The following is an 8167-nucleotide window of genomic DNA, read 5'->3' on the forward strand; positions in this document are numbered from 1 at the left end:
TGGTTTGGAGCCACACATATAGCCTATAAGGCTGGGGACCCACAGGGTCCAGGGAAGTCCATCAGGACTGTGTCCAACCAGACGTGAAGGCAACCTCCCTACATTACTTTTACATCAAGATGTGGCAGGCGAGAAAAGAGGGTGCCCATCAAGCCAAACTGGCATGGTCAAGGGGCCTTAGGAGATCATGGCCATCCTTAGGGACCCCATCCCCTGACGCATGCGTTTTGTGCACCAGGAGTGAAAGGAGCCAAAGCTGTAGCTGCTTGATGGTAAGGGGCAGGGGAGGTAGTGAGAGGAGCAAGTGGGGGCAGGTGGCTGCTGGAGCTCTGACTCTGGCCCTGACGCTGGAGCCAGAGCCACATCAACTGCCTGCCTGCTTCCCCGCCTCCCCCCACACACCTTTTTGCCCTATTCAGTATGGGGAAAGAAGCCCCTCATCTTGGATTTGAGTAAATATGGTATTCTCATTTTCCAAAGAGCCTTAGAAGACACAATTTTTAAAAATGATCAAGCGAAAGCAGATCTGCTACGCTACGCATGGTTTACCTGACATTAAAATGTCTGACAATAGGCCACAGCTCACTAGGCAGGAATTTAAGCAGTTGAAGATTAATTCTTCTTTAAGTACCTATTAATATCTGTTCCACTGTTGGCACACATGTTGAACTTGAGTTCAGATTCTTATGGCTAGTGGCCTTTGTTACGGAACATATCTGCACTGTGACTGCCTCTCTTTTCAATCGAAAGCAAAAAGGGCAGGGTGAACACAACTGTCCTCAGTCCTATGACTGTAAGCCAGAATTTACAGTCAGAACTTCCTTATTTACTGCATGGTTTACACTTTGCAAATAAGTACTTACCGGTTAATTATTAGACATTAGAACTATTTTATAAATTTAACAGCATTTCTTGTTTGTTTTGTTTTTCCCAGGAATCTGTTCTTCTATCTATATCAGTCATTATGAATAATTGCAAATCTCCAGTCCGTCCACGAGAAAATAAGAGATGTCAATAGTGTTACTTCAGCAGGTGAAATTAAAGTTTTCCTTCCAATACATTTTTGTGTCTCAGTTACCAGGCTTATTATATACTTACCCTTCACTTCCACTGGTACAAAGTCTTTTGGGTGGGTCCAGAGGAGCTAAGGCAGTGTTGGTTTTCCGACATGAACAATCCTTCCAATCTCTGATACAGTTGCTTCTCCAGCCAGATGTCAGATCATAAATGGGCATGTCCTCCATCTACATCCAGATATTCAGAGGGCATGTTCACTTGAACTACAAAACATACTCACCCACAAAACAGTCTTACCCATGTGTAAAGGACTCTCCAAGGCTCACACTGCTACAAGGAAGACATTCAGAACTTGGGCATTGATGACTGTGAAAACTGTGAAAGCTTGGCTGGACCTACATACAAAATCTAAATAACCAAATTTAAAATAATAGTGCATCTTGCATAAGAATACAAGATAATAGCTGGGACTATGGAAAATAAAGATGTCCCAATTGATTTAATTTTCTGTGCCAGTTGAAAATGTTTTATTATGCCAAATCATTGTAGTGTTTGTAATCATCTGAAACTTCTGATAGCTAGGAAAGAAGACCTCCTGTGCAAAAGACAGTGGCTAGGGAAAAACTGCATTGTGGTGCCAAGACTGCCATAGAGAAAATCAGTCTCTGCTAATGGTTGCAACCCATTAGGCATAGAGAAAGTGGAGCTTGCAATACCCAATATCAGACCTATAAAATCACCATAAAATGATACCAGTCATAATGAAGGCCAGGGTAAGAGTGGATGAAGATGGTGAGAGTGCTACTAAGAACAAACAGTTGCTCTGCTAGTGGTTGCCATCCACTAGATGTTAAGTTAGATAGGCCTCAACACTCTATCACACCTGAACCTAAAAATAAAAGTGATGGTTCCTTTAAAAGGAAAATTGTTGGCAGAGACCTGAAACACCCATCAGATGTATAACAAAACTTAGGGAGCAAAAGACTGCCTGAGCTGGTGTAATTAGAGCAGGGGTTCCCAACCCTGGGCCATGGCACGGTACCGGGCCATGAAAGGTTGACTGCCGGTCCACAGGAGAGTTGGTTGCTGGACTGGAAGCCCAGAAATGACCAGAATACTGCGGACCGACAGCATTTTTTATACTGAGTATAAAAAATGGTTGGCTGACTGCTCACAGTATGGTGGTCACTGCTGGTCTGCAGTCACTTCTGGTCCACAATCATGTCTGGTCCGCAGTTTGCTGGTCTGCAGTATAAAAAGCTTGGGAACCCCTGAACTACAGGAAAGCAGGAAACTACATATACATTTCAACTGAATTAGTATAACTAAAGAAAACAAGGGACTAAATATACATTTCAAAAGCAGAACCTGTAAGAAGTGAAAGACTGAAATGCACTGAAAACAGGACATGGGGAATATGAGCATGGTATGTATACCTGTAAACATATCCTGGTTAACACATTCCCCGTTGATTAAGGCATATTTCTCAGACCAGGCATTCAATGTCTGTCTGAGGTTTTACAAATGTCTGTCCGGAGTTTTGTACATGTTGCCATAGACCATCACTGGTGCAGACTATGGCAAATTCTGCTCCATTGTCAAACAAATACCCAAAGACAGTGTCCTGTGACCAATACCCCAAGGTATCCCATTCAGTCAATCAAGATGTATCACATTTGATTGACTTGTAACCTTCAAACTGATCAGAAACTTGCAAAAACAAGTTTCGCACCTGGACAATCCAAACAAAATCCGAGCAGTTGGCAATTGTGATGTGATGGTCCCTTCCTCCCAGCTTTGTTCAGACTTTAATCAACCAACTATCAAGGAGGAATTCTTTGAAGCTATACAATTAAACAGTATAAGAACAAGATAGAATTGCCAGCAAGGTGTGCGCTTCAGGAAAAACAGAAAAATCATGACAAAATTGCACCCAGCTCCTCATGGCAAAGGATCCCGCTCAGTGAAAGCTGTAAAGACACTGCTTCCTGGCCTGCAGCTAAAAATATATTTGGACTTTGGTGACAGCTCATTTATTGATTATTGAAAAGGAGTCTTTTCCTGTCGTTTAATTTTACAGCTTTTTGTGGTATTGTTATTAAAGCCTTTCTACCATTAATCAAACAAGGTGTCATACATGAATGATGTGTGTCCCCAGAGCCGAGGGGGGTGGGGAGGGGGGCCTGCAGGCAGCGGCAGCAGTGTTGGCATCAGGGGCATGGTGGTGGCAAGCAGGAACCGCTCGCAGCCACTGTCCGTGTTGTTGGCAGCGGCAAGCAGGGACTGCCTGCAGCTGGCGGCAGGGGGTGAGCAGTGACTGCCTGCAGAAACCGGTGGTGGCACGTGTCCCCCTGTGCCTGCCCTACACGTTACCTATTGCATTATATCAATCCTTAGCTGCACTGAGTTTAAATTTCACTTTTAACTGCAACAGACACAACACTGGAGGGTTTTTTGTTGCCATTATGAACTCTGGGATCTGACACAGTGGACTATATGTTGTCTCTAAAGAACTTTGGACTTTCTGTCAGCTTTTTAAATGTTCACTGCAGGGTACAGCTTTCCATCCTCAAATGCAGGATGTGCCAAATGTCTCATGATATAGAAATATGCCACTATTTCTCCCAGTCAGGAGGCCTTTCCTTGCTAGGAATCTCAATATTGTATTCATTGGTTGTATGGGACTACTCTTTGCATCTAGCTATACATTTCCATCAAAAGATTATTGGCAGTAAAAATGGTGTCTGCCAGAACGGTAGGAGAGATGCAAGCTGTCCTGGCAGGTCTTTAGACATGGTTTTCATAAAGACAGAATAACCATGCCAGAAGTTCTTGCCAACGTTGTCTTTGATTTCCATCTCAACCAAGTAATACATCTATGTTCTTCCCAAAACCATGCTCCTGCCAAAGGGAGGCTAAACTTAGCAATTTAAAAGCATCTAATGTGTTCTGAGATGTGATCAGAATTAAACCATTTAAAGCATTCCCTCAGATTATCTGCCATTCAGGGGGACAACATGAAGAGTCAGACCTAATCTAGGCAGGCACTATGATTAAATCTCCACTTATATAAAACTGCTATGAAATAACCAACTTTGACCTGTCATGAGAGTGATGGCTTACCCTATGAGAGCACAAGCAGCTGATGCTGTTTCTCTGAAAAAAACATTCCAGTTCTGGAAACAGGTAAAGTGGTTGTCTGGGTTTACTTGGCACTACTCCACAGTGCACAGTGAAAGCATTAAGTTCTGATGCTCTTTTCTCAGGATTATTTTACAAATGTGATTTAGGCACACTCTTATTACCTACTGCATGAGGTATATTGCTGCCGAGTTGTCAAAAACAGAATAAATATATATGTTCAAACATCTGCAAAAGAAGAAAGGGCTATTTCCCCGGGCAAGTTCAAGATGTGTTTTTCAAAATATATTCATGTTGTTTCTCAAAACTCTTCTATTATGAAATTAAAACAAATGAGAACTTGGTAATTTTCATTTCTTAAATAACTTTTAAAAACTTCTTAGTAACTATAAAAGTAAGGAACCATGTCATGTGGGCACCACAAACTCAGGGACATGTGCTTGCACATCCACACATCCACACACATGCATGCAGAGCAAAACTGAGCATTTGTGTTTCTGGCTGTTAATCACCCTGCCTCACTTTCATCTCTTAAATAAAGTGAGGCAGGGAGATTAAATTAACAGCCAGAAACACCAATGCTAATTCTGCTGTGTGTGGGGAGGGTGCAAGGGCATGGCCCTCAGTTTGTGGTGCTCATTTGATACGGTTCTTTACTTGTAGAGGTGCTGAGAAAACTTTACTGCATTCAGGCATCATCTGCATGCTAGTAGTGGAAAATTCCCAAGTCTGGCAGATGTGTTTCTCCAAGGCCACACAGTTAAGTTGGGGCTTTGGCACTTGTTGGGAGTTTGGTTCCAAGTCTATTCTGCCATGCAGCACCATAGGTGGTGAGTGAAAAGATGGACTTGTGAGATGCAGTGAGAAAAATTAGAGAATCCAAAACAAATAAATGAGGCTCTGGAAAAAAACTGGCGGAGAAAGAGGAGCCTGTATTCCTTCTTGCACCTAAAAGTCCCAGTGAGGTCAAAAGGTCACCATCCTTGTAAGTAAACCATTCCAGAAAAGGACACATTGAAAGTCTTCACTGCTTACATTTTATGGATTACATGCATTTATGGAATACATTTTACTGAGTTCTAGAAGTGCTGCAGAGATTCAACCTGAAAATTTAAAATTGGGCCCAGGGCCCTTATGGTTGGTAAAATCTAGCAAGGTCTGTTGGATGCTGTGGTGAAAAATATCAGTCTGCTGCCAGAAAACAAAGTATGACTTTCCCCCAAGTTGGGCATGACATCCAAGATCAAAACCAGACAGGCAGACAAATTCATTCTCTGTCAGGATCTGCTACTAATGCTGCTCTGCTAATACACTTGGGTCTCTCTTTATGCAAGGGTTGCATTCCAAAAAACCCCTTGCATAAAGCGAATTTGCAAAAAGTGAATTCATTATTACATGTAATTAATAGGGATATGTACCAGCTGCACTCTACTGCCCCCCAAACCATGACAAATTCAAACAGTAATCACACAATACAATAGCTGCTGTGTGGAGGCTGTGATCTCCGCGCTGCAAGCAGTGGCATGTACAGGGGGTGCAACTCCAGGGCAGTGCAGGGTGGGCTGGAGAGGCACCCAGGGGAGGGAAGCAGGGTGGCAGGGAGTGCTGGCTGCTCACCACTCCTGGCTCCACCCTGTTTCCCTTCCCCAGGTACCTCTCCAGCCTGGTGGGTGCAACGCACGGCTGGGAACAGCAGGAGAGAGTACAAGCTCCCTGCTGCACTGGGTTATGCCTGCTGGGCTGTGGAGGCACCCAGGGCAGGGAAGCAAGGAACAGCAGGGCTGTGCAGAGGTGCTTGCCCCGCAGTGCAAGCAGCAGCTTGCCGAGCAGGTGCATTGCCAAAGCAGCACAGGGCAAGCACCTTCTCCATGTGGCCCCACTGTTCTCTGCTTCCCTACCCTACAGCCCAGAGGGCATGACCTAGTGCAGCAGGGAGCTTGTAGCCTCTCAGTGCAGCCCCACTGGGTCATACCCCCCAGGCTGGAGAGGTACCTGGGGCAGGAAAGCAGGGCATCAGGGAATGGCAGCTGTTCATCCTGTGCTGCCCTGGGGACATGCTTCCTGTGTCTGCTGCTCTTTGGCAGTGGGGTGTGGGTGTTGGGACCAGGTGGGGAGAGGAGCCGAGCTGGGCCCAGGATTAGGGCCCACTGCGCCCATGCATCTGTCCCTTTCCCTTGGAAGTGTGCGTGGCAGCAGGGAGCTGGCTCTCCCCGGACAAGCCACCGGAGGGTCAGTCCTGTTCCCTTCTTGGGCCCTGCAGCTGCGTGCTGCAGCCCTGGACCCCAAGTACCTGCTGGCTGGACAGCAGCCCCAGCCCTGTCCAGCTCCCTCCCTACAGGGACCTCAATCCCCCTCTTCCCCCACAGTTAACCTGCCGGAGCTGCCCTCAAGGCTACTTGGGGCCATGTGTATGTACTTGTACGTGCACGTGCTATCCCCTATCTCGCCACCTCCCTTCTGCTTCCTCCCAACTCCCTGCAGGCTGGAACTCTGCCAGCCAGCAGGGAGCTTGTTTCTCGGCGACTTTGCATTAGATTGGATTTTTCTTGCACAAAGCTAATTAATGGTATAAATTAAGGTTATTGCATATAAACGAATTTGCACAAAATGAATTTGCATAGAGACCCAAGTGTAGATCAACAATCATATTCTCTTAGCCTCTTTCAACTGGAGTTTAATAACAGTGGTTTTTCTGCTGCAGAGAATTCAGAAGGCCCACAACAGGTCCCAGTGTGTTTGACGCTACAGATTCTGGCTTGAAATCTGTGGGTTTATCTTGTGAATCACTGTTTGCACATTCAACATTACAAACTTTGTGTAGCACCCTACAGCAGCCTTGACAGGCTCTCAAGGCACCCCAGGGTGCCACAGCGCCTTGGTTGAGAATCACAAGTGTAGAAACTGTCAGAACACCTTATGAGATACTTCTCCTTAGTTGGGCTCTCTTCAATGTGTGGGATGACAGCATGGCCTTTGCCGTTAATGAGTTTTAACCATCCCTTGTGTGCTGAAGTGATTTTTGAATGCAATTAAGTTGACAAAATGAAAACAGAAAGACATTTTTCCTGGATAAGAGCCTCTGCATACCTCTCCAGGGGTGTGGCTTCCCTTTCCTTCTGCCACCAGCTCTTTGCCAATACCAGGTAAGCACCCACTGGCACCACCTAGCCCAGTGGGTCCCAAACTCTGACAGATTGCGCACCACCAAGTACGACCTTAAGTACTACCAGCAAATGTTTCAGCTCAGCCTTAAGTGACCCCAGCCAAATTTTGTCATATAATGATAATAAATTGGTTCATGGACACGGCGGACAGGCTGTCTGCGTACCACTGGTGCTGCCCGTACCACAGAGTGGGAACCGCTGCCCCAGCCTCTTTTTCCTGCCCATCCTTCCAGAGGTGCCAGAACAGAACAGGGCCAGACCAGGAGCTGCACATTTTGCAAACGAAACGGCTGCCGGACACAACCCCGCATGGCGGGACAGCGAGAACCAGGGCCGTTCAGCTTCCCCCCCCCCGAAACAAGAGGCCCCTAGGGCTTTGCTTTTCTTCTTTCCTGCGGCGGGCTCGGTATCCCTTACTTCGAGAGGCGACACTGTGCACGCTCGCAGGGGGAGGAGGGTCAGAGGCTGAGGCGGAGCCTGCTTCTCGGGCTGCAGCGGGAAGGGAGCCAGCGGGGCAAGAGCAGGGGCTGCAGCATCACCCGGGAGCATCATCTACATCCTCCCTGCCTTTGTCTGCGCGCGGAGCTCCCCGCAGGGGGGGAGGGGCCGCCTTCCTACCCGGCGAGGGCCTCACGTGGGAGCCAGCCACCCTGTCCCAGATGACGTCACACAATCCACGCCTGCGCACTCCAGCCTTTCCCCGCGCTCCCTTAGGGCCAGTGGGCGTGGCTCTGCGCGCGGAGGTGGGGCGGGGCGCCGATCGTGCGTGTGCGCGTGTGTGTGGAGTGGGCGGGCTGCTCGGAGCAGCCCCGCGTGCGTGCGTAGGATGCGCGCGCCGGCGGGGT

This window comes from Crocodylus porosus, unplaced genomic scaffold, assembly GCF_001723895.1.
Source record: "Crocodylus porosus isolate Cpor-Errol unplaced genomic scaffold, CroPor_comp1, whole genome shotgun sequence".
Lineage (NCBI taxonomy): Eukaryota > Metazoa > Chordata > Crocodylia > Crocodylidae > Crocodylus > Crocodylus porosus.